The 27,883-nt window shown below is 40.7% G+C and overlaps 1 protein-coding gene across 4 annotated transcripts in view; it reads left to right on the top strand.

Annotated features, from left to right (window-relative positions):
- Positions 1-8,730: 8,730 nt before the first annotated feature.
- MTUS1 (microtubule associated scaffold protein 1) overlaps positions 8,731-27,883 on the top strand; it is a 135,480-nt gene continuing 116,327 nt past the window's right edge. For 2 of the 4 annotated variants that reach the window (XM_027635668.1, XM_027635664.1), the window contains exon 1: positions 9,028-9,134. The gene's annotated coding sequence lies outside the window, so the exon portion shown is untranslated. Of the gene's footprint in view, positions 8,801-9,027; positions 9,135-10,354; positions 10,421-27,883 lie in introns of those variants that run through there. The other 2 variants (XM_027635665.1, XM_027635667.1) reach the window with 2 other exon arrangements.

Genomic DNA, 27,883 nt, shown 5'->3' with positions numbered 1-27,883 from the left:
CTTCAGGCTGTGTATTTAAAAGAAAGAAGGGCTGACTATGGCAGAAAGCTCCACTATACTTAGCCCTACTGTTTTCAGTTTCTGGACTGGCATGAATAATTAAGGATGTCTACAGCTTCAACTTCCACGGAGACAGCAGCGCTGAAGATCAGGAAATAATCAGCTCTAGTTGGCACCACCATCCATTATACCAATATTCACAGAGACAGGATCAGTAACCCTTAATAACAGCATTGTCTGTTATACCCATTTTAAACACACTGCAAGCTGCTCATCGTAAATGGCAAATGAAATCCAGAGTACAGGTCAGTGTGCAGAGTATGATATTTCAGTCAGTTTTCTGTGATACATACAAAGTAGGAAAAGTCAGGCATGGAGGGATTCCTTGGAGAATTCTAGTCATTTTAGACTTAGGAAATGCTATATGCTACTACAGTTTCCATTTCAGACTATGGAAAATTATAAAAACTGACAAATGCCCACTAATAGGAGGCTGAGCAAGAGACTGTGGTTAAGGAGGGCGCCACGTGGGACAGCAGGGATGAGTATTCTTCCGCTGCACATTCCATCTCTGACTCAGAAGCTCGTCACAATAGAAAACATACATATTTTTATAATTCCCTGTGCAAATTAACTGACTTCTGCCTTCAAAACATTCCAACATTGCATCTTGGTGGCTTATCTATGTGCTAGCCTTACGTTCAGCTACAAGAAAGCAAGTAGCTAGTAACGAAGAAACTAGCTTTGTTTCTTCTAACTAAAAATGTTTGTTTCTATTCCAATTTAACTTTTCTTCCTACTATCCAAGACTACTGACCCATCAGAAAAAGGAACTGAAGTTAAATCAACAAAAGAAATACATTGCTCAGGCACTGCTGATGATTTTGTAACTTCGTATGCTTGGCTTTTCCTTTTTTCTTACAGTTCATTATACTTCCAATCAACCCTTAAGACTGCAAAATAGCCAAAATAACACATCTAAAATATTAATTCAACATTTATCTGGTTTATTAATAACTTTGTTTATTTACACTGTCTTTACAGTATGAAATATCAACAACACATAATTTCATAGATAAATCGTACTGCATCTCAAGTGAAAAGTGCTGTACACACATAATACATGCACAACCTGTCTCACCTTATTTCAGATGCACCTGATTCACCAGTAATCTAGTCCAGTTTGTAAAGGTGAGTGGCTTGAACCCTAGACAGGGGTACATTTTCTTAATTTTCTTATGTAAGGTCTGTCCAGCCATTAATACTAAGCCAAGAACAAGTCTTGGGGTTTTTTTTCCCCTAGAGAAGTTTCTTTTATCAGTTACAATGAGTATTGGGGGAAAGAAAATTAATACATCAAACCTGTTCTAAGGAAAATAAGGATTGGTTCGGAAATGAGTTCATGTAAGACCTCTAAGTAATCTATGCTGCTATGGGAAACACGGGCTAAAACACATTAGGTGCAAATAAGAAACTTACCACCCCAACACTCCCATACACACTAGATTATTTTCACTCTAAATTCCATATGTGTTTTCTCATCTTCTTCCTTTTGGCTTGTGTTCCCAGACAGGAGGGAAAAAATCCTAAATTTACTTTCATTTTCTTGCTCCCATTGAATGAATACCATTTCTTTAAAATGACAGGTGGAAAAGGCTTGTTTTGTGTTTTATTTACTTGTTTTTTCCCAATCTCTTATTCTTCAGTAATCTTGCAAGCACAGTGAATAGCATTCAATTTCAACCCCCAAATCAAAAAGCATGCTATCCCTTCATTCATGTTGGAATTTATTTGTCCATATTAGAGAGGATGGGCAAGTGGAAAGGGTTTCATTGTCCAGTTATCTGACTTGGAGCAGTCTGTGCTAAATCCTGCCATAGGCTGCTGCAGCACAGCTTCCCCACAGCATTTTGTTCCATCCAGTCTCAGTAAGGCTCAGAAGGGGACAACTTGTTGCCTCACAGAACTGGTTTCCAGCTTTTCATCTCTATTTTGTTGGTGCAAGCTTCTGTTTGGTACACAGTACCTTTACCACAATTACTCCCTTTTTTCTGTTTTTTTCTGTCCTGTTACATATACCATACTTACTTCGAAATAGGACTATTCCAACCAGTATGAACAATGACATAATTTGCAATATTAAGGTGCTACGGGTCTAATGAAATACACATTCATAAACACACAGATCTGAAAACCAGAGAATACATTACTGACAGAACAGGATCTAAGCAAAAGCAGTGTGGTACACTATATTACACTGTCTTGTGAGCTCAGAAGCACCATCAACTTAGCACCTATTAACAACTCACTATGCATCAGCTGGCCTGCAGGAACTGACAGCATGTATTACTTTGCATTTACTACTGGCAAACCGTGTGCAAGTTAGCTTAGTCTTCTCTCCTGTCAGAACATGTCACATCACCACATATTTGCTGCTGGCTAAGAGCCTATTCATCCCCACATCCACATTTACCATGGTGTAAATGATACTTGGTAAACCCAGCTAACTTAATCTCACATCCAAACCTACACTGGGGAGATGCTGCAATAGCAATATAATTTGTGTGTTCCTTAATTACAGAAAAGTGACAGAAGCAAATAATCTTCAGTACCATTTAAGCAGCTGACTTGCTGCAGATAAGAATGAATCAGTTTTACTTGAGCAAAATTTTATTTTGTCAAGACATTAAGTTCTATAGTAAGCTAGTGATGAAAACACTGAAAAGTAGGGAAAGAAACTGGCCGTATAATCTTTTCCTTATAATAATTTCCCTTAAATAAGTCTTAGCGCTAATAACTCTTCTGTAGACCCCTGTTAACCACTGTTATACAGCTGAAGGCAAGCATATCTTAGAACTGTTGTAGAGGCATAGCCTTAAAGGCTCAGAAGCACTTGTTTCCTGGCAAGAAATATTTTCAAATAGGTCTGTGCAAAATAGGTCTCTTCATTTCTCTGCCACAGACGGTTCCTTTAACAGAAAGATCTTAAGGAGGACTTTTAGAAAAAAGTTGCTTTCCTTTAAATAACAAAACAAAACACCAAAAACCGACTAAACAAAAACCCTAAACAACAACAAGACAAAAAAGAAACAAAAACAAAGGACCAAAAGTAAGAAATGTGTGGTGCTGTCTCTAATAGCTAGAATAGCTCCCACTTCGGCTTTCTGACTCATCTGCCAGCATCTTCTTTGGAGAGCTCCTGCACTATCTCTTCAAATTTGCTATGGGGTGCCACAGGAATTTATTGTCAACCATCGTCTCGTTATCACATCAAATAGTCCCACCAGTTAGCATCTCTAGGCACTTTTTTCACAGCTCTCTCTCTCTCTCTCTCTCTCCTTTGACCAAGTCATTAATCAAATTAGTGCTCTTTTAGTTATTTAAGCATGAGCTCCAGTTCAACATGACTGAAAACCAGCATTCCCAATGTTCTTTCAGTTCAGTCATTTCTGGACATCTACAAATAACACCACTACTCTGTTAGGAAGTAGGCAGGTTTGACTGGAAATATTCACATTGTGGCAACATATCAATCTCTCAAACATCTTCACATGATCTGTGACTTAACCTCTTCCAGTAGCCATCCTCCCTGCCAAGTATACTTTTGCAAGGTTTAACCATCTTCCTTGCTGTAATATCCCTTCCCCCTTGCCTTGACAAAGGCAATTAAATTCTGAATTGCGCTCACATGGATTGAAGATACTGCTTTAACAATAACTCTGCTGGGCCATCGTGTTCATCATACAATCTTTTTTTCCCCCTTTCAGAATAAACAAATAGCCATATTTGTGGGGTTTTGCATAAATCTGCTTATGTGAAAGTGTGTTTGCTTAGGAAAGAGTGTATGTGGAAAATACCAAGGTATAACAATTGGTACAGAAGAGTACAGTTGTCATTCTGCATGTGGTTATCTGAGCTCATTGAAATAGCACAAAAGAAGGGGGGAAAATTAGTCAAATTTTATTTTAATTACTTTTCTATTTTTTTCTACTTAAATAAATCTAGAAAAATAACACGCATATTCTCAATCACTAATATCAGGAAGGAAAAAAACCTATCTCAATTTCTTGACATATTAATAGGAATAAAGCAGTTAATGCGATATTTTAACTCCACATAAGATGAAGCCTAATGTTTTCCTTATTATGTTATTCACCATAAGAAAATGCTTCCAAAAATTATTGAACAGATTTGTTTCTATGAATTGTGCTAGAAACCATTAGCCAATCCTTTAATGTCCATTTAAAAATAATAGAAGGAATAAATAATTAATAAGACATACAATGTAGAGGTTTATTGCAGAGGTTAGAGATAATGGCCCATGAAGGGAAGAGTGTATTACATTATGGATTCAAGTAAACTACAATCAGCCTAATGGTTAAAGTGTTCAGAGTATTTTCTGTTCTCCACCAGTGCTGTTTGTAAGTAGAGGTCTGAACCTTACTTTACTGAAAAGCATATGAAAGAAAAATTACATATGTGACTAATTTAGCCCAGAGATCTGTACCAGTACTTTTTGTGAGGATATCCACAGTCTGATTGTTTTCTAAACTGTGGAAGAAATATACCCAGGATTCTTCAAATGATGTTACTTGTAGACATTACAGGTAAAATACCAGCAAAATTACACGATTGAACCCAAATTACGATCCAAAGACATTTTCAACATTTTCCGCAGGACTACTTCTAATGATTTTCTCTAGCATACTTCATCAGTATGTTGTCAAAGCAGGAAGTACACAATTTAATTCAAATAAGTCATATGCATGTGAAGTTTGTGGTAACAAAAATTAAAGAATATTCATTAGTAATTGAGACTTAGAAGATAATGAAGACTCTCAACTGTAGTGCCATACTTTTCTTCAACCAAAACTGGCACTGGCCTGCAGAGACATTTGCTTTGTATTAATGCAGTACTTTAAATGTAGTCTGCATAAACAAACAAAGGCAAACAGTACTTACCACTTGCCAAAAAAATTAAATGCAGTTATCAACAGTCATTACATACCTCCACTGGCTCTCTCTCTACCGCAAAAAAACCCCACAAACAAACAAAAAACCATCACACCAGCAGACATTAACCTTCAGCCTGTAGAAATTTCATCTGAAGGAAGTCAGCCTCCTGATGCCTGAGAATTACCCATGAACACACTGCTGTGTACCATGAACAAATCCACAACACGGTGTTTTCCCAAACACAGCCAGGACGAGACTTATCACAAACTATAAATCCAGCACAGACCAAGCTGTTGCAGTGTTAAGAGCTGAAGCTCCCATGTTCTGGCACCAGTTTGGTGCCCTGAAGCCCACAGCTCAGGCCATGTGCTCCCACTCCCCACCACACCAGAATAGCAGTACCTTGGACCAGAATCTCCAACAACCAGTGTGAGAAGAAGCTCAGTTGCCAACTACTGACATTGCAACTAGAACCTTCTTAGCATGTAAAGCACTTCATTCTTGAGTTAGGGCTGGAGTTAGACTTTGGTGTTTTTTGAAAGTATGGCAGGAGGAAGGAGCGGTTCTCTCATCAGCTAAACAGGCAGAGGTTAGACCTGGAGAGTCATAAGGACAACAGTGAAGTCCTATCTGACACTTCCCAGGAAATTCCCTTCGTCACCAGGCCAGAGGCTAGCTGGGAGGAATGCCTTTCATTGCCCCTACTGAAAGTCTGTTATTCTGTACAAACTAATCCACATTCATTGGGCCAGAGAAGCAAGGCATCACTTTGCAGTGCAACAATTAAGGTACCTAGCTGGGAGCAGAGACATTTGAATTTCAATCCCTGTTACAACACTGCTTTTCTAGATGATTGCATGTAATATTAAAGTACATGAGCAACCATGAAGAGCCAGGAAGAGAAACTGAGTTCCTTAATAACCTATTCAAACCCATCCATTACCTTGGATACCAGCAGAACACAGACTCGGCCATCCTGTGCTGCTGCATTTTTACTGTTATGGATACTCAAGTTACCTGGTACTATTTCAAATTATTTATACCTGCTGCAATCATATCTATTATTAAAGACAGACATCCATCCATCTTGGGGTAGTTTTTCCTTCCAATCCCTTTAGAGGCATTTGTGGTGTCTACTCCTGACTAATCCCAATTGACAAGAAAGAAGAAAAGAATATAAAAAACCTCTGTTACTCCTTTCACGCCTATTGTGATATTCACCCCTTGCTCTGGTCTCTCCAATTCTTTCCCATGCTTTATTCTTCTTTGTTATCCTCCCCGTCATCATCCTTTTTCTGTCATTTCTCTTCCTCTTCATTTATGTGGTTTTGCCTTTCTTCCCTCTTCTTTCTTACTTCCTTCCCTTCATTTTCAACACTCAGTGACCTGATCCTGCAGTTTTCCTCCTACATTTCTGAAACTCAAAATGCAAGAACTAGAAAAGCTTAGGAGGTAAAAAAGGTATAGGAGCAAACATCATTCCCTCATTATTACCTCATTTTAAAAGAATCTAAGTCTGTGGTTTTTAAATTTTTTTTCCTTGCTTACTGCTGTATGAAAGGCCTAGACAAACAACAAACCCAGGAAAAATGAAAGAGCCATTGGAGTGGAATGGTTTCAGCGAACGCTGAATGAACTGTGATCTTTAGTGGCATAAAGATCAACACGAAATGCTTTCAGCTGTAGCAATCAGTCGATACTTTCCAGACCATCCCCACGGTGACAAAGACAGAGGCATTTTTAAGTTGTAATTGAGATTAGCCTTGATACATACAGTTGGAGCTATGCCTGTGAACTTTGCTAAAAGGCTGGCTATGTAAACCATCTATCACTCAGTTTCACATGAGCAGTAATCTAATGACACCACAGAAATCTCACCATATCCCTTGCTACACACGTCCAGGCACAGCAGTGGACTCATGCCAGGGTGCTTCAGCTGTGCTTCTGAAGGATTTGCCTCCCAAGATCTGGAGCACCATACAGACCCTCACTAAAAACTGTCATTATTCCCTCTTAGGGTGCCCAAGTTCTGTACAATGTTCAGTCTTGTAGCCCAAAAGCACTCTTGCTCTAATCCAGCTCACTAGATTTGCAGTCATGTGCTAACTGAAAACCCATGCATAATACTACTGACTCCAGCACGCTTTGGATGAAGCCCATAGAGACACGCAAGATTGCTTTTCATAGATGGGAATAAAATATTTTGTTTGTTACTATTAAGCTAACCACAATAAAAATAAATAGTTCTCTTTCATGTGGTGATGAAACAAAGCAATCATGCTGTATTCCTTTTTTAATTATTAGGTTGAAAGAATCACTGTCTTCCTGGCATGTTTAATTCTGAATCATATTCATCACATATATAAATAGCCAGCAACTGTATATAGTACAGAAGGGTGGACAGGAAGGTCAGGGAATTAGCTTGATGTCAAGAAAGCATTTCCTGTGGAGTCACCAAATCTGTCCTGGATGCAGACTCCTACATTGGCTCACAGGGAGCCTGAAGCCTGCTGTGTCCTCGTGTACCAGACATGCTAGGTGAGCATCTCCAACTTTACTGGCATTTGGAAGTTTCCCCTCTTCAGACATCACATAGGCATAACTTACTTTTTTGGGCTTTGTAACGATCAGTAAAAGATCCTTCCTCTCTGCCTTGTGTTACAGGCAGTGCCACCACTTTAGTGCCAAAGCCCCAGCAGCTACTCCATGGGGTCAGGGAGACCACTTCCTCCATCGAAATCTGAGTGGACAAATCTTGGAGGGAAGCATTGGCTCTACTACCACTGAAAACCAGGATGTTGAGCATAAAGAAGTGGCTGCAAGTAATACCATGGACAGGGTGCTAAAAGGCAGAGTTAAAGTTGTGGCCAGTCACGACCAAACTCACACATTTTCTATGTGGTTTGCATTTGTAAATAATTCACATAAACACAAAGATTAGCACAAGTCTGGCATTGAACAGCTTATGCCATCAGGAAAACTAAGCTAGAGACTCCTGGGACTTTTGTAGTAACGTGGACATTGCCTTAGCACTGCTGTGTGCCGCTTCAGTAACCTCAGACCCACGGCAGCTCTCAGCTGACTTCACAGAATCACAGAGGTTGGAAGAGACCTTTAATATCAACCGTCAACCCAGCGCTGCCACTGCAATCCCTAAACTACTAAGCAATAACACCCAGTACCAGATCCAGATCCAGACAACTCTCAAAACACCTCCAGGGATGGTGAGTACCACCACCGGCCTGCGCATTGTAACAGAATGCAGAACTTCGGAGGAACAAGCGAATTTTCCACGCTCCCTCGTTCGGCACGGCGGCAGTGGACACACACGGCAGGCAGCCGCCTCGCACAGCAGCCCGGGGCGGGAGAGAGCACATCCCGGCACGGCTGGCCAGGGCCCTGCCGGGGGAATGCTGCCCGGCCGGCCCGGCCGCTGCCCCGGGCGGGTGACTGAACCCCGGCTGTGCAGCACCGGGGCATCCCATGGCCCTCGCACGCCGCCCGTGAAGCCACACGCGGTTTAGGAATTGAAACGAGGGGGGGCAGGTTTTGTCGCCGTCGGCTGCGAGTTTGAACCACCGCACCTTGCCCAGCTGGAGCAAGGTCACGGCCTGCCCCGACCCGGCCGCGGGGAGGGCCCCGCGGCCCCCGGCACCGCCGACAGCCCCCAGGAGGGGCGGCCGCCGTCCCGGGCGCCGCGGCCGGATCCTCCTCCACCCCGCGCGGTATTTTTAGCCGCTGACCCAGTTCCCCCGCTCGGCTCTACCTCCGCTTCCCCCCCCGGCCCCCCCCCCCCCCCCCCGCCCACAGACGCACCGCCCAGGGACAGCCCGGCCCGCGCCAGGTGAGCGGAGCGGGGCGCGGGGACCCGCGGGGCAGGTGCGGCCGGGGCGCACGGGGCGGGACGGGACGGCCCGAGGGGACGCGGGGCCGCCGGAGGTGAGCAACCTGGGCGGAGGAGCCGCGCACGCCGGCCCGACGGCGCTGGCGAGGAGCGGGCGGGCGGGCGGGCGGGTGGGTGCGGGCGTGGCGCTGCCGGGGCCTCCGCGGGGGCGGAGGGGGGGCGGTGCCGGCGGCGAGAGCGGCCGCGGCGCAGTTTTCTCCAGTGGAGCCGAGCTACAAGTGACGGGCAGCGTGTGTGCGTCGGTGTAAGTGCGGGCTTCTTGTCCTGAAAAAATGTGAGTGTCGTCCCGCCCCCCTCATTCCACCTCGCTCTCTCAGTGCGGGCTTCCCGGGGCGGCCGGATAACGGGGCGCGGGAGCGGAGCGGGGCTGAGGCTGCCCGAGCGCCGAGGTGCCGGCGGAGGAAGTGGGTCACTGCCGCCGCTCCGTCCTGCTCCAACTTACTTTCCTTCTTTCCTCTTCGGCGGTTCCCCGCGCTCCCGTGTGCCTGCCGAGGTGCGGCGGAGCCGCGGCCTCGGGCGCAGCGCAGGTGAGGCTGCAGCGGGGCCCGCCCCGAGGGGCCTCTGCCCCGGGCTGGGGGGTCCGAACTTCCAGGGGCCCAAGTTGTGTGTTGAGAGTTTTCGATATTGAGAGATATGGAAATGGTATGTTGCTGGCGTAGCTTTTTTAATCTAGATGAACGCTGACACCGCGGTTGAAAAGCTGCTACAGCTTGCTGTCTTGCACCCCAAGTGCTTTGGTCCTGCACTAGGAGTACAAACACTCCTGAGATTTTTTTTTTAGGAATATCTTTACTGCTTGCTCCTCCGCTCACTGCTATTTATACCACGCAAGGTTGGCAAGGAGAGGAGAGCCAGAGTTTAAAACGACATGGAGCTTAAACTTGATACCATTGTTCTAAGGCCAAGGCAAGACTGTAAATATTTAAAATAAAACAAAAAAAATCCAGCAAACAACTCTGTGAAAAGACCTTACACCTGTTTTTCTACTGTATGATCAAAGCAGAGAACTGAGCATCCCCTTCTTGTGAGGGGTACGTAGGTTTTTGCTTCAGATACGGCTCTGACAGTCTGACACCGGGTCTAAGCCTCTTCTTTGGCTTTATGTTTTGTTTGAGTTATGCTTGTGATGTGATGGGCAGTACAGCTGGTTAAACCCCACACCAGGGGGTTATCTGAAAGATGAAGTCTCACACTGTGACAGATGCATGACTTTCACTTAGGCAGGTAAAATAAATCGTTATTGGTCATTGCTAATAGGTCTAAGAGTAGCTATATGTAAAATATTGTTAACGCTAAGTCTCATTAATTGAGTGATACCTACACTGTTGAATATATATTGACGGCTAATAATTTTCTTCTTTCTTTTTCTAAATGAACTCAGTACTCAGTAATACTTCTCTCTCTGAAGTGAGGAGGGGTAAGGTGTTCATTTAATGAAACTTATTTTATTTTGGAAATATAAAAGCTTCAACCTTCATTATTTATCTCGCTAAGATTTTCAGAGTGGATGGTGGTGTCTAATGTGATGGATCTCCCTAGCTGGATTGCTGGATAAGGCAGGTATTAAAAGTTGTTTATTTCTTGTGACGAGCACTGTGCTCTGGTGGAACTGCAGCACTGCATTGTAGCGGCTGGCTTAAGTGACTCCTGATGAGCCACTGGGGTTAACTTAGTTCTCCTAGTGCTCATTATCGTGAGTGAGCAATAGGTTGCATTTGAGCTCTGTTTTTATGGTGTGTAATTGTATGTGTGGTAACAAGACTGTATTTAAAATTCATATAGTCACTTTTAAAATACTGCAGATTTCTGATTTCTGGCTGAGATCAGTCTGCTTCAGAACTGTGGCTAAAACAAGGATAATAGTCTCATAACTTTAAGCTAAAACTTTACCTAATATCATTTTCCATCCAGGATAAACATGATTCTGTATGTCAAGATTCTGTAACTTGAAAATATTCGAACAAATGTTAAAATTTTAGTAGATGGCCCGTTAAAATGGGTTTCATGATCTTTCTGAGAAATTATGATTCAGTAAATAGGAAGCCTTACTGTTGGATTCATAACTGCCCCTGTTTCTCATGTGGTTTACTTAATCTTACAGCTGAAATCAGTAGCTAAGAATTGGCTAACTGCAAAAATGCAATGTCAAGGCCTTGACAAAGTCAAGATTTGACGGAGTAATGACACAGTAAATGCATTTGGGACTCCTGTTTCTAACTCTTGCATTTTGTGGCTGCAAAATTTGTCTGCAACCATGTACAGAAGAAGTGGGTTTCTTTTTTAGAAAGAGCCAAAAATACCAACTATAAGTAGACTTTTTTATAATCCTATAGGACCTAATATTGGGCTGAGATCTAACATGTCAGATAGCTAATGATGTCAACAATCTAGCAAAATAATTACTTAGACTAGTATAATAGAAACTGTGGAATGCAGATTAGCCAGCTGGTAGTGTGGGACTGATTTTTTTTGTATCTAAAAAATAAAAACATACATACTTTTTATACATGTATAAACATATATATTATATATAAAAATGTGGTATATTACATATTTGTATATGATGCTAAAGTGTGCCACTGCCATATTTTGATTGATGTTGAGAGATAATTATGTGAGCAGAAGCAGCATGTGTGATGTGATCCAACAGAAGCTGCTGAAGTGATTACCTGCCCCAAGTCCCTATATGTTTAAGTAATTTTGTTCTAATAATTTGATTTCGTGATGTATCCTTATTTCTTGTTTAATTGGGAAAATCAAACCTTTTTAAAGTTGCCTTTATCCCATGAATTCAGAGGATTACCTGCAAGTTTGTGGAATGCTCAGTCTATGCAGTACTTTGGAGTTAAAGCTGGACAAGTTAATGCTCTTTATTCTTCTTTACTTGATTTCACGTGGGAAGGGAAACAAGAGTTAGTGCTTCTTCAGTGTTTGTGGTGTGGAATTGGCTGTTGCAGTTTGTTTTAAGCAAACATTACAGTGAAAATGATAACAGCCTGCTTCTGTTTAAGGGAGTACTTGCACTGTGAAGTTTACTCCTTTTCTTAATTCATGTATGAAGATGTTTTTAGACTCAGCAGTTGCTCTAATAGAGGCATGGGAAGAGTTGTTTTCTGCATTCCTATTTTTTGTTGTTGCAGAGATTATTCCATGGAGTACATTTGCTATACATAGGTATGCTTTATTACTTGAAGAAAAAAATCAGTGCTAGTTGGTAATTTTATTTGTTCTCCAAGTGACAAAATAGTATTAATTATGAGTCTTAGTTTTCTACTACATGGGGTTTTTTTTAGCATCAAAACCTTATGTCAGGAGTCTTCAGTGGAAAGTTTCCTTTTTCCCATTCCTAGTACCTATATTAACTTCAGTTTCATTTCATTGACTTCTCCTTCCTTTGGCTGAACTGCATTAATCCGTAATGATTCTGGCCCTTTTCTGCTTAAGTTAACCTCAAAGTGCTTTGATTAGTACTCTGTTCAGTTTTTGCATCAGGAAAAACTGAAGCTGCTGTTTGTGGATTACTGTGATGTGATCCGTGCATCACCCGCTTGTATTGACTCCTCAGTCTCTGTTCTCATTCCTCTTTAGGTGGTTCCCTTATGTCTGTCATTTTGTTTGCCTTTATCTTAGAATTTATTTTAGCTCTTCCAACTTTGCTAAGTTGCCAGTGTGCTCTTAGCAATCTTCAAATATTTAAAGATTTCACAACTATTTTTCTTTTTGCAATCTTAAATAATATTTAAAAAATAGAAACTAGATAATTTTTGCATTTAATATAAATGTGGATTTATGGGGTACAATATGGAAATTAGGGGAATGCAGGGAAAATGAAACTAGTGTACTCAAGGCACTGGGAGTAGAGATGTAACTTACTTTGGGTTTTGATGTACTGGTCCTACTGCAGACCCCGCTGAATGTGCGTGCAGTGGTCGTCTGTCTGCTCAGAGTGACAGTGGTCATCTACTGCACAGTGAACTCCCAGATGTGGCTGAAACAATCAGAGTGTGTGTGGTGTAGCACTTTATTCTATTAAGGCTGGTATTCCTAGTATTTCTAATACCTTTTCCTGGATACTCTATACTATGTCTAACAGGAAGAAATGAGAAAACCTGCCTTCCAGAGTCAGTTTCCCTGCTGTGTTTGCTCTATTCGTGTCAGGGAAGAAGGTAGACAAGTCTTTTTCAAGCAAAAACAGAGCCATTGAAGGAGGAATTGTCATTACTATGAAAAATATGATTGTAGCTATGTTAAGTAACTGTTTTTTCCCCTGATCTGTCAATGTATGAGGTTCCTATAGTGTGTTTTGGACTTGTTGGTTTAGTTTGATGGCATTAACTGACAGCAGTGAGGTCTAGATGGAGTGATCTGTGAAATGGTACTCATTTTTTCTTTGTGAGATCAGCTCTAAACCTATGCAACTGGCCAGAAAAGAAATTTTCATCAGTGTGCTCCTGAATGAGTGTGATTGTACTTTTGGATGAGTGTGAGTGTTCAGTGCTGTGAGTGTTACAGACTGCTGCTTGTATCCATTCATCTCCTGTTGGAGTTGTAGCTGAGGCTGCTGGAGAAAGGTGCTGACTTACCATGTCTCTAGTGTTGCATTGCAGCAGACTGAATAATCTTGACTGAAGAATTTTAAGAATAGGAAGATTTTGCTGCACCATAATTCCAGGAGGGTTTGGGAACTAAGGATCTGTATGCCTTTGGGCGGTATGAGCACATTGTGGTAAAGAGTATGGGCTGGTGGAAAACTGCCCTCAAACAAGAAAGACTACGAACTTGTCCATCAGCTAAGGTTTGTGTGCCCCTTCTCCTAATTAACATGATGTACCTTTCTTATTATACTTGGTGTTTTACCTGTGTGCTCCTAGTGAGTCAAGTGTGATTACTCTTACTTGAGGAAACTAAAGGCAAGATAGTTGGAGTATTTCAAGACCATGGTGTGAGAGCATTTTTAAATTGGAGGTATAAATGGAAGGTGCTGCTGTGCTGGCTTATGCATAGTACACATCCTGTTAATGCCTATTCTACAAGAGTCATCAGTTCTTGGAAAAAGTCTGAGTTACTTGCTCTTAGTATCTAAGTGTTTTAGTGGTAGTGAAATATTTCTTTGACTGTGATTACTAGAGGTATTTGAAATACTAGTTGACTTTAAAAGGAAAGTCAGGAAGTGCTTGCATAATACTTTCCTCAAGTTGATATTTTATTTTGTAATTCTGTAAATTAAAGCATTTTTTTAATTTGGCTGGGAAGTACCTTTGGATGTCACTTTTTCCAACTTCCAAATGGAAGTAGGACTGATGCCTGTGCTAGATCAGGTCAGTCATGGCAGGGTCCAACTGAGTCTTGCAAATCTCTGTGGATGAAGGTTCTGTAACCTGCTTTGGATGCAAATAACTTTGTTCAAAGAAATAACTTGAACTGGGATGGCTGGTGAGCCGTTTTCAGAATTATAGGCAAGGGATGTTACAGAAATCAGTTGGCAGTTCTACCTGGTGTTGGTACTGAACTCCTTCAGATTAAACAGATACCTTCAAGGAAATTGGTCTAAAGTAAGCTGTTAGTGGCCTTGCCTCTGAAATTACACCAATCAGATGGTTCATTCTGTCACTCTACAGGGCCCTAACTCTTTATTGCAGGTCTGAGTTGCTAGACTGTACTTCTGCCTGTAGGTGCTGGGCAGTTCTTTGAATGTTGGCTCCTCTGTAAGAAATTCTCACGCGCTTCCCTTTGAGCCTGTCATTTCATCCAGTTGAAGTTTTGCTGTGCCAAATGTCCTTAGAATTGCTTTCAGCTTGGGGGGAAAGAAATAATCTCCAAGTTTTCTGGAAGAAATTAGCAGGAAATTTGATGGGTTTAGTGGTATATTGGTAAACGGGGAAAAATTAGAAGACTGCTTTGTGGATATAAGTACAAATAGTTTGATAAATAATTGTCCTGCAGAAAAGTGGCATATGTACAGTGTGTAAAACTGGGAGTCTGTCTGTGTCTTTGCAAACTTTATCTAGAGTTTCTAGAGTTCTGGTAACCTGTATGATGCAGTGGTCAATATGGCTTTCAGTCTGTGAAGCAAAAGGTGGTTGTTACTTGTAAACTGGGTGGCCAGTTTTAGAGAAGTATAAAGGATTGTTTGATGGGAAGTTGTCAAAATATATTTTCTACTTTGGATTGGTTTGTTGGTTATTTTCCTCTCCTGCTTATTTTATTGGTTTTGTTGTATTTCTGTATTATTTAGTGTCGCTTTTCTGTAGCAGCAGTATTACATACTGGTGGTTTTCTCATGTTTGTCTTGGCCCTTAAGCTGCTTGATTAAAAAGACAGCTTATGGCAAACTCATTCACCATGAACATTTGGAAGTAAGTGGGGTGTTCATTTTGGGAGATGCTGATCGATAAACAAAACCAATATGCAGTATGTATCCCAATGTTAGAATTATTTATATCAACATTAATTCACCATGGAAATTATGAATCAACATAAAACTTTTTGTAGTAGTATCAGGATGCTGTCCTCTTGAATCTTGGTGATGTTCTTCTGGGTAAAACTGAAGAATAACTTGAAATTTGGTTTGAAAGGCTTCTAACACTCCTCTCTGCCACAGGTAGTGCTGTTTGGACTGTCATGTCATCTGCAGTGATGTCACTTGGAGATAAAACTATTCTTTTGATGGAGTTTTACCTGTTGCAAAGCATGAACTTTCCTGAGATCTTCATTACTAGGCTTTAAATACTTGTTAAACCTTCTACTGATTTGCACCGGTTCTGTTCATACTTATATTGTGCTTTTTGGGATTAGCAACCCCAAAAGTCACAGTTTTCAGAAAACACAGCTTTTAATGACTCCTCTTCTATCGTTTAAATCAGTGTATAACTTTTTCAGAAACTGGAGAATTCAATGTGGTAAAATATGAACTGTTCCATCTGGATTTGTTGCCCAGATTTGTCTGAAAGCTGACTTGTGTTGGTGAAGCAGCTGACAATTAAACACACTAAAGCTCAAATAAACCCAAAACCCAGTGAGGGGGGGAAGGACCAGTTGTTTGAACAACTAATTCTTGCAGCAAGCTGTACACAGTGTTAGGGTTTTCACTCTGTGGAATGTGAAAACAAACTTCTGTTAATGATCTTCTATCTTAATGCCTGGGAGTATGCATTATGCACAGCATTGGACTGAAACAGTGAGCTTGGTCAGCTGGTCTAAGAAATTTGCACTGAAATTATCCTCTCTTACTGTTTTTTATCTCAGAGATCTAGTCTTGGTCGTTAGACAATCTTCTGCAGAGACTGGACAACTGTGCTCAGAGTGCTTGTGAAAACCTTGTCTGTCTTTAATGCCATGTACAGTTCTCCATGTATGGCTCGGTGCAATTTGCTACAAGTAATTCTGTCCTGGGGTTTTTTTGTTGGTTTTTGTTTGTTTGTTTGCTTGTTTTGTAAAAACACCTGTTGAAACTAGGTGGTCCTTTGTCCATCATTGTATGTGGACTTTGTGATTCCCTCTGAGAGGCTTGACAGCTTTTGGTTTTGCAAAAGTGCTGGTGTTCAGACCAGTACTGAATTACTGTATGTCTCTTTTTTACTCCACCCTCCTTTCTGGTTATTGCTTTGGGAAGAAGAAAAAGAAGAAAAGAGATGCTTGTATTGAACTACTCTTTTCCACCTTTCTGGCATCAGTCATTCAGTCCTGTGTGTACACGATTATTACTGATTCCTGGGTGAGGCTTTTAATGGTCTTATGGCTTCTTTGTTGACACTGACTGTCTGAGCAGATGAAAATTTTTACATTGATGCTGTCTCCACTGTGTCCATCTCGAGTTGAATGATGGCTTACCTTTGATATTGCTGGTTGATGGCTCTGTGGTGCCATTTCTGGATGTACTTGCCTCACAGTTCTTGTTGCCGTAAGCAGGCTCTGTCTTTTGCAGCGCACTGTCATCTCATGTGTGCACTGGTTATTGCTTTTCTACCATCAGTAGTCAAGGATCTTGTGGCAGGAAATCTGCAGTATATGAGAAAACTGTGGTTTAAACATGTTTCAAAATGGCTTTGTGTAGTCTCTTTGCTAACTCATGCTTTCTTCTTCCCAAGACCCCCCACGACAAGTGTTATCCCATGCAGGAATGTCCTGGGAAGATGTCCTAAGGTGTTCTCGTTGGACCTTGTTAACCCCTTCCTGTGATTGGGTTCTCCTGTTCCTGTAAGCCCCCTGAGACTTCTAATTGGTTACTCTGTGAGTCCTTCTAACCCTGTAAATGTAACCCCCCCAACAATAAACTCTCTCTTGTCTCCTCTCCACGCCAGTGTGCTGTCTCTGTGCCTGCCATGGAGCCACGTGAGTGGGAGGAGGGGAGAGCACCTCTCCCCTCCAGGCTCAGGACCTGAAGAAACCCCTGGCGCTGGAGTCCCCCCCCATCCACTTAAGCCGTCGGAAATGGTTCCTCAGATGGAAATGGAACTAGAACTGGGCCGCCCCACACCACGGGGGGAAAGAGATCCAGAGGATCTTAAAACTATTACTCTGTGGCTGACTGTTATCTAATCTTGGGAAGCCTATTGGTTGCTGTTCCGCTGTTGCAATGCTGCCTAATTGCATGGCTTGTCTGCCGGTTTCCCCTCTGCAAGACGCCCTCCATGCTGACTTGACTGTTTTATTGTATTGTGGATACCTAGGAGATATCTACAGAATTCGCAGAAATTTGGTGTTTCTTGGTGCTAGTACTATCTAAATAACTCCCTGTTTCAGGTATGCTCTCTGTCAGATATTTGTAACTGGGCAGCCTATATGGTGCTGTATTGTCTCAGTTATACTTCAGATGTAAGTCTGCAGGAACTAAACTCTGCTGCAGATCTCCATTAAGGAGAATTTTATTTTGTATACTTGATTTGCTCCTCATTTAGTGATACAAGCCAAACTTAGAGAACTTTACTCATATTCTTTTATCTTTCAAGCAGCGTGGAACATGAACTGTTTTTATTGTCTGTGAAATCTCATCCTTTTCAGGTCTCTATTACCAGTAGCTGCCATCAGCAGCATGAAGGTACTGAAAGAAGATCTGTTGGTATGATTCATAGTTCATGTGTTATCACATAACATGTGGCTCAGTTTAATGAATTTGTTGCCAGAATTGTCTGTCTGAAAAGTCTTCTTATCCCCCATAGTAGGTTATTTATCATGCACTTTTTTTGATGCAGTGAGGGTCATTTTATTTGATGCTGAGTTTCAGGTAATCAAATTTTTTTCAAGTTCGTATCTACAGGTGGATTGCTAGAGTCATTCCTTTGCAAGCTTTCCCTAAATGAAAGGAATTTCTCACAGGTGTTTTGGTCTGTTTGTATCTTTACCTGTATCTCAGTATGAAAGTGTCTCAAAACAACAGGTGTTCCCTGTTGTGCATCTGTGTTTCTTCTGCTTGGTTTCGTTCTCGTAAACAGTTCATAGGACCTCTTCAGGAATGGTTACACTTGAGTATTATGAAACTGAAATGTCTGGGTGTTGTCTCCTGCTGTAGTAGTATAATCAGCCAGAGCCTTGATGCCAGGAGATTATAATGGTTCTGGAGTCAGCATAGGTTGGTGGCCTTGGGGTACTGGATGCCTTTAGGTGTTTGCATTCTCAGTATCTGCCTAGAAGGATGGCAGAGGCTTGCCAAGAAGTTAAGAGGCTCACTTACTTGAGCCTGCTTGAATCTGTAGTAGCAGTATGAATGTCCTTGCTCTGCACCAACTCATCTAATGAATAGCTTCTTCTGATACTTATTTGGATTTGTGCAGAGGACTGCTTCACCCAAGGATTCTTTGTTCTTTGTAGTTCCTTGATATTCTAATAGTAAGTAGTATAAACCTTGTGAGCTTGGCAGTTTTCTCAGGAGATTGTAAAGGCTTTTGGTCATCCACTTCATTATGTATACTGCTCGTGGTAAAACTTTGCTACTGCCTTGTTGCACAAACACACAGATCAAGATACCTGAGTAGTTTCTGTATGTGGTTAGGACTCACCATTGCCTTTCTTTCCTCACCCTGAACCTGTTTGCATTTGTGTGCTGTGGATTTCATGTAATAAAATGTCCTGCAGCTCAGCAAATGGGCTCCAAAGTCAAATACCATAAAGCCAGTCCTCTGTGTCACAAATTTCTCATAGGTGTCATAATAGTTGCATTGGGCATAACTTGTTTTTATTTGTGCATCTCTGCTTTAATAATGGTGCATCTCAACACTTAATAAGTCTGGTTCCAAATTTCACCCAGCTTGAGCTGGTAGTTCATTTAATAGCTTAATTGCAAGGTGATAATTGAATAGCAGCTGTCAGTTTCCTAGATGAGGAGGCTGTATCATTAGACGTTCTGAAGTCTTGCTAAAAGCTTCCTCTCCTGAAAGATGTATTGCAGCTTTAGCTATTACTTTAACAAGAAAGATATTGAACATGTTTTTTGTGGTGGTTGTATTGGACTAGTAGCTTCCCTGCTTGCCCAGTAGACTATTGGCCAAGTGCTTCAAGCACAAGGCAGTGATGCATGGCGTATTAACTGGTGTCTCTGGATGTTTCTCAGTGTGTGGCTTTTTCCTGCTGTCCTAGCCTATTGGAGAACACTACTGTAGTTCTTCCCCTCTGTGCCTAGCTATCTTCACTGCAGTGTCTCCTGTAAGCTAAATTGTTGGTGTCCCATAGGTCACAGCACTTTTGTGCCAGTGTGTAAGCCACACTGTACACCGATGTGTAGTCACAAACACACATTTGTAAAAAATGCACTTTTTAGACAAAGAAGTACTGTGGAGTCTTGAGAGGAGTGACTGTAACGTGTCCAAAACTGAGAAGAGCTGAAGGTGAGGAATTGCAGTGGTTAGAGCAGTCCTTCTAGCAGAACACTTGACATTTCAGTGGTATAGCTTGGCACGTGGGCATGCCTCCAGCTTTACCCTCCTGCGGGGTACCCTGTTGGTAAGGTGTCACCTAAATATAGTAAGCCTGTGCAGTGGGATGTTTTTTTCCTCTGCAATGGGCTATTTTCAGTGCAAAGTAAGACGGAAAGCTTTGTCTTCTACAAGGTCACTCTATCACAGGTTTTCAGGTATTTCAAGTTGTTTAGCTTTCTTACTGAAGGCTGTGTAGAAACTTGGTGATGGACTTTGGGGTAGTATTTCTGTTCTCTAATCTGTAATGGGATGCATATAATTGATAAAAGAAGTCTGATTCTGTAGAGGTCATTCCATAGTATCTACACAGGTTATATTTAGTGCTTGTTTCTGTCTGATTGGTGTCAGAGTAAAGCTAGTGTTACAAACTGCTCACTCATTTATAAACGCGTAGAGAATGCCAGTTTCCTGTAGAGGGGCAGCCTAGAATTTTGTTCTTAAAAAAAATTGTAGGGAAAAAGATTTCTAGGGAAAAAAAATTGGTTGCAATGTGTTGTTGATGCCTGTTTTGTTTTGCCAAGCAATGGCTTCATATAAAAGTAGGTTTGTGGTTGTTAAATGTAAGTACAGGTAGATGTGGTAGAGAAGTAAGTTTCTCAGTCTCCAGGACTGTTCATGTTCTGCAGGTAGCAGAACAAAACAGTTAAAAAGTGGTGGGCTGGCTCCTCTCCTGCACCTATTTGGATGAACTTTCTCCCCTATCCAAAAAAAAAAAAAATCACAAATACAGTATTCCTGTCTATCCCATTTCATATTTACTTGTGAGTGAACAATTGCAACAGTGTGCAAAGGGGCAGATCCTTGGATCTCTTAAATGTTAGTAGCCTGTCAGTGTATGTGTTTTGTTTTCTGTTTTTATTTTAGGAAATCTAAAATGAGAAATTAATCTTATTTTCTGCCTCAGAATAACATTGAATAAATGGATAATCATACAACCTCTCAAGAGTAAGTGCAGCAGCCCTGTGATTTAATTCAGCTTTTAGCTGACTCCTGTTTGTTTTTTAAATGTGATCTCGATGTTGTGGGTTTGGGTTTTTTTGTGGTTTTGGTTGTTTTGGTTTTTTTTCTTTTTTTTAAGCCCTTGCACTGTATTTTTTTTCATTGTCACAGAAATTTGTAAAGTTTGCCTTATTTTGACTTCTAGCTGTCAGTGTAGAAAACTGGTTACTACTGTTTGGTAGTTGGGTCTTGACATAGAATAACCAAAGCAAAACTTGCCTATGAAGTCTTACAAACTTTTTGACTTTACTAATGCAAAACAGTTGCATTTTTAAACACAAGATCAATCTGTAGTGTCAGAAGGGGAAAAAGTCAAATAATGTGCGTCTGTCCACACTTGTGAAGTCTGTCATTGAAATAATTTTGAGTACTGTAGTATCTTTTCCATGCTCTTCAGCTCCTCCAGAAATCACTCTCAAAAAGAGGCAAAGTGGCCTTTGTACTCAGTGATACTTCCTGGAGAAAAATTTAATCTGTGTGGACTAACGGCTGCCTTTCTACAAAACAGTGACTTTAAGGTTAATGTTTAAATATTTAAATGGATTTGGCATGTTGCCATTGAAGTTGAACAGAATGTGCTTAACCCTGAAACTCAAACCACTCCCTGGGTCGCCAAAAAAAAGTTACTCAATAGTGCAGTGATCTGGTAACTTTAAAGATTATAATTTAAGGCTAATTCTTATAGCGGTATCCTAAAGCAGGACTATCTATCTGATGTTTTTTATTTAGTCGAGGGGAATTTTTACGGATGGTATTGGATCTTTTTACAGAACTTTTTAGGCTGAATAGTAGCACTCCTCTGTGGGTTAAAGTCCAGTATAAACAAGCTGGTGTAGACTCTAGTAAAATATAGTCCTAAAAGATACTGATCAGCATGAAGGAATTTTAAACTTGTTGAAAACTGGGTAACTTTCTAAATGCAGATGACTTTATTTTTAGTTCTCTTTGTTTGGGTTGGAACGCAAGGGTTAGGCAAAGGTTTGATGCGTGTAAAGCTCAAGTTTAATTTGGGAGTCTCAGTACTAACAACTTGAAATGGAAAAAGTTAAAGAAAAAAGCCAAGAGCAATTGCACTTGATGTTCTTCACATTTCCAGTGCTCTTTACCTTAATCCAGGGGATTGGGTTGGCAGTGTCTGGAATAGAGGTGGGAGCTCCAAGGAGAACCCTGGGACTGTGTCTCTAATCCAGTCTGATTCTGACTCTCAGTTTACCAAGAACTTTGCTAAAAGCATCCTGGTCATTGGAGTACTTCTGCCTCTTGTGCCAGATGGTGCAAACCCAGGTTTTCCACTGAGTATCCTAAGGATTTTTTTATTTTCTTCACATGCTACATTGGTAACTGCATGCTCTCTGAAGTTGAGAGAATGAAGCAGTGTACAAGGCATGCTGAAGTAAGCCTGGCTGGACAGGGGAGACAATTTTCTTTCCTCATCTTGCTTTGTTACATGAACCTCATGTTCAAGTTGAAAAAGTATGTGAATTTTTCAACATGTGTAGATGTGAAACGTCATGCTTTAGAACTCTTAATGAAAATAATTGTAAATCCCATAACTCCAAGTCTATGAAAGAAGTATTTCAGGTTGCAACAACTTCCCAGACAAACTAGTACTTTGCTTAACGCTGATTAAGTTGTGTGGTATTTGTATTTCAGCGCAGAAGTAAAATTCTCTGGCACAGTGTTAGTTATTTATTTGCTTGAGCTCATGTTTGCATATCCTAAAGAAAGGAATGATACTGCAAATAGCCAGCACAGACTTAATGCATCACATACTGTGATGCAATTTATGTGGCCCAAATGGGTGGTACCCAAATATATGGTTACAAAATCTGTACAGTTGCCTCCTGTTGGCAACATGACTGCTACAGCTCTAAAGCTGGTATGAAATACTTACTCTTTTATAATCATCCGTGTCAGTAGTTGGATTCAAAATTTTATAGTAATTTAATGTATTTAGTGATCTCTTTATAAATGAAAAAAATCTTAAATAGGGTCATTTCATGAAGGGAGGACAGACAGACTGCTTTTGCTTGACCAGCCTCTTCCTGCTGGTGGTTCAGACGTAAAGGGAAGATAAAACCAAAGAAAAGTTTACTTTTCAGTGCTTTATATGTGGATAATAAAGGGATAATCTGTGTTTCATCTGAGAAATAAGACATTAAATACCTTGGCTAGAAGGAGCTTTTAAGATGAAAGTTTAAAATCTTTCTTATGAAGAATAAGGCTCTTTTCTACTCCTTGCGTGTGTTAAATTACACACAGGAGAACAATGTGTTCAGACTGTCAGCTCAACTCTCAGGAGCTTACAGTGATCTGTGCCTGGTGCTGCCATGTGTAGTCAGCTTGCTCCAGCAGCACTCTTTAGCATCCTTAGTCCAGGGAAAATACTCTAGCAGTCAAAGTGGTAGGCAAGCACTTTGAACAATCTGTTCAGGGAAGCATGCAGATTTAATCAGTTTATGAAATCTGAATATCTTCAAACAGAAGATAAATTTGCCTGTGCTCTGTTCTGAAGGGGAGAGGAGAAAGAGGGAAGGTGGTTGGTAATCACGTATTTTACAGAGAGGTATTTGGGGCTGTATTTAAATGGAGTGAAAGCCTCTTAATCTCCATGAGGGAGATTATGAGCAAAATGGGGAGTAGTGAAGTAGAGACATTAGTTCACAGTTAGTATTGACTAACGTTAAAGAGCAGCTTTTCAGACATCCCTAAAGTCATGACCAATGACCCAGGAGGGTCAGGTAACAATGAGGTGATGGCAGGCTTGGCACAGCAGGGCAGGAATGGCCGGTGCATGCAAACTTCAGCTGCTGGTGTTTTTATTTTGAGGGTGCTGGTAGCACATGTTTGTTAGATGGTTCTGTGGTTAATGTATCCTGCCTTGTCCTATGCGCCAGCTGAGCAACCGCAGGGTTTATCACCCAGTGATTCTGAATGCAGAATGCCTGTGGTCCTGAGGGTGAATTTCTTCAAACTGAGTATCCTCCTAGTCAATGGATATATACTTACTGCTTTAGTTCCTTCTGATTTCTGTGTGTTTGTGTGTTTGTTTGTAGGTTGGGGGGGGAGGGTTGCTGGTTTTTGTTTGTTTGTGGGTTTGTTTTGTGGGGGTTTTTTGGGTTTTTTTGTTTGTTTGTTTGTTTTGGTTTTGTTTTTTTTTTTTTCCCGAGAAATCATAGAATCGTGGAATGGCCTGGGTTGGGAGGAATCTTAAAGGTCATCTAGTTCCAACCCCCCTACCACAAGTGGGGATACCTTCTGTTAGACCAGGTTGCTCAAAGCCCCATCCAACCTGGTCTTGAACACTTACAAGGATGAGGCATCCATGGCTTCTCTGGGCAACCTGTTCCAGTGCCTCACAGTAACACCCTCACAGTAAAGAATTTCTTCCTAATATTTAATCTAAACCTACTCTATTTCAATCTGTAATCATTCCCCCTTGTCCTGTTACTACATGCTCTTGTAAATAGTCTTCATCTTTCTGGTAGGCTCCCTTCAGGTAATGAAGGGCTGCAATTCGGTCACCCTGAAGCCTTTTCTTTTCCAGGCTGAATAATCACAGTTCTCTTAGCCTTGATGATTATAGCCTCCAGATAGCTATGATGGCTTGATGATTATGGCCTGCAGATAGCAGTTCCTATTCTGCAGGTGCTCAGCTCTCTGCTTTTCTCTTAAGTTTCTGGTGCAGTTTTTTTCTAATGGTAAGCAGAGTGAACCGGGAGCCAGTATTTAAGGCCTTGAGGTAGGACTTCAGTGACAAACTGCGCAGTGCCAAAGTCTTGGCTCTTCCAGTATCGTGTTCTTCCACTGATAACTCTATGGAGTCATTGTATGCTGTGTGTCGATGGAGTTTGAAGCCTATTGCCATCCACTTAAATTTTGCAGGGCAGAAAGAAACTTGGATTTGCCAAAATAGTTTGTTTGATACCTTAAAAGAACTTTATTGCTACAAAGCTCATACGTAGAGGTTGTCATCTAGGAGCATGAGATAGCTGAAAGGGTTGTTTCCTCTTCTGAGAGCAATCACGTTATTCTTGTACCATCTGTTGGTAAATGATGTCTTGGTAGTGTAAAAGTTGTCACATATTTCTGTTGGAAAAAAGAATGAGTTGATACTCTCTGCTTCTTTTAAGGATGATGCATTATGAATTCTCATTTATAATTAGAGATAACTGCATAATTTCTTCTAATACTTCTGTATCCCAACTGGATGCACTTCATGCATTGAATACCTTAGATTCCCAACTTCTTTTTTTCCTGAAATATTAGAGAGTTGTTTTTTTAAAAAAAAAATCTTTAATTTTTTATCTTTTTAAGAGATTTCAAGTTGGTTTCATTTCTTATAGCTTGAATACCCAGTCATTGAATTAAGTAAATTAAATGAATGCAGAGAAAGTTCTCTTTCTGTTCAAAAAGAGAAATTATTCTGAAATGTTTAACTGTTCAAATCTAAGTTTGTGTACCTGAAGGTAGTGGTTTCTCTGTGTTTAAAACACTGTCAGTGAGCAGATACCATTCAGATGGCTTAATTTAAATGATGAACGTGTTTCAGTGAAGTTTAATATAGCTATGATAATTTCACATTTAAATTGACTTTGTTAAAATGTATTTGTTTACATTTATTGCAATTCTTTTATACCCTGAGGAAAAAATATTTTCAGAGGGTTAAAGGAATGTTAACACTGTTTCACATAACTAGTGTATTCTAGCTTTCCCTTTTTTTCTTCCCACTTTTCCTGTAATGCTGAATTAATTTAGAAGCCTACAATAAATAGGTGTAGCAGCAAATTATACTCTTCTAGGTTAATTCTATGATGTGGTTAAATTAAGTGAGTAAAGGAAAGTTTCTGGTTCAATTTTTTGGAGGCACAATATTCATCTTTTCTTGCCTGTAGCAGACAGGAGTTAAGAGACTGCGGTTTATGTCACTTAGAAAAAAAAGGTGAGGGAGAACTGTTAGTTCCATAAGGCATGATGTGTTGCAATATGACTTTTCCAAACAATTATTTCCTCAGGCTGTCTGAATGTAGGCTAAGATTAAATTTGGCCAAGCTACTCTACAGACTTTTCAATATAAAACTCTCTTCTAGGATAGCTGTTTGTGGTAATTTGTGATGCACAAGTGAGGGACAATGATGTGAGGGAAACCATTCTCAGTGACCTGGAACACAGGGGCAATGTTTTGCCATCCCCGTGCCTGTGCTCTCTGAACATCCAGCTCCTTGTGGAGCCCTGTGCAGGCAGCACAGGTGGCACTGGGCTGCAGTAACTTGTGGGCACAGAAACTGCTGTGGAGTAAGTTTGTTGCCTGACTCCGTATTTGAGCTGTGGTAGCCCACAGCTTTAAGAAAATAGCAGTTTGTGTTTTTAAAGTCTTATGAGTTCCTCAGTTACAGAAGGGGTAGTTGGTTAAGTCCATCCTTCTGTTAATTCAGACCTGGCCTGGCAAACCTGTTGCTTCTGTTGTTGAACAGAGGCTTTGTCCCTCACTGTGAAAAAGGTCTGGAGCGTTACAGAAAATACCTCTTTGCAAATATCATTTGTCAAATCTGTGGAGTCCTTGTCAAACCTGCTCTCTGGACGTGTTGCTAGCATGCAGGGAGCTTTTGATGCAGTGCTGGCAGAGACTCTAAGGAAAATTCCTCAGCCTGAGCCTGTTATTGCTGCGTGGCTGAACTGATCTTTGAAAGTTGAAATCTCGTGAGACAACTCTCTATAGTCTGGCTTCTTTGTTTTTGTTTTGTTTTATTTTTTCCCTTAATATCTCACTGATTGCTTGTGCTCTGAGGTATGCCACCGAGGAGAGCTTTTGCTGACTAGTCTGACTTAGCCTCGACTTGTTTCTTTTAAAAGGCTTGTGCTTTGACTGTAGTAAGTAATTTGTGGTGTGTGTCTTTCCACCATGTCCTAGTGTAAGCTGCTGTTGAACTCCAAATAACTATCCCCGTTTATTACTCAAAGTTGTTGATACCATAAATACAGAAGCATACTGTTATATGTGGTGCTTACAGTTTATTCTTGGCTACTTAGAGGATAAGACTATTTGCATTTTCTGAAGCTGTTTGCTTAAATGTGGTTCAAAGTAAAACTTTTAGTTGCAAAAACTACATAGAAGGTGCTAATGTTTGTGAGGGATGTTTGGTGATCAAATGATAAGCATGTACTGTCATTGACTTGATGTTCCTTAGTGTTTTAAGTTCTACAGCTAAAATAGAAGCATTAGTGGCTTTCACAGTTAGTGCTAAAAACATGCCAGGCTGGGAGACAAATGACAAAAAAAACCCCTTCAAGTAGTTTCCATATGTTGCTGACACATTATTTTCTGGGAGGCTGATTGATGTGTTGGCAAAACTAGTATAATATGCCACTTTCTATTAAAAGTTAAGAATAATCAAGTTCCAGTTCTTGAAATGGAGATTTGGGGACGATAACGGGCCTCTACTTAGTGGGTTTTTTGGTATTCTCAATATTTGAAGTGATCTTTTGGATGCCTTTGCATGCTAAAGCATTGCTTTTCTGTCTGTTGCTATCTTTGGCTAAACTAAAATACTAAAACTGGGAGCTGCCAGTATTTGATTTTGAGAAAAACTCAATCAAAGTTTTAGAGGTGATAAAGGAAATGTAATTTTCTTCTCTTTATGGAAGGGGGGGAAAGCTATACCTAGAATAGGAAAAAAAAGAGGAAATTAATATTGCAAAATATATTTAAGCAAATACAGTTACTGACTTGAATGCATTATTAAATTATTATAAGTACTTCATCTGTAAGCAGGATTAATTTAACCTTCAAACAAGCATCCAGTGCTCAAGGATAGGGTTCAACATCAGGGGCAAGTAAATCAGTAATTGTAAAAACAACATAGTTCAAGTCATAGTGTGGCTGCCTCTTGCTACCATTCTCTCTTGGTGATTCAGGGATTTGGGGCAAGCAAACAAGTAGCCACAGCTTCACCTTACTTTTACCTTTACTGTGATCATTACAGGGAGAAAAGTAAAAAAAGAAAATAGTATGCAGAAGGAAAGTCTAGATGCAGCAGTCAGACCTGCATATGGGTCTCTGTTAGATAAAAGTAGTAATTATTTCTAAAGAAATCCCAGAAGTAGCTTTTGAAGG

Source organism: Corapipo altera, unplaced genomic scaffold (genome assembly GCF_003945725.1).
Source record: "Corapipo altera isolate COAL_440 unplaced genomic scaffold, ASM394572v1 22b, whole genome shotgun sequence".
NCBI lineage: Eukaryota > Metazoa > Chordata > Aves > Passeriformes > Pipridae > Corapipo > Corapipo altera.
The sequence above is the reverse complement of the archived record's forward strand: the minus strand, read 5'-3'. Positions and strand labels throughout refer to the sequence as shown.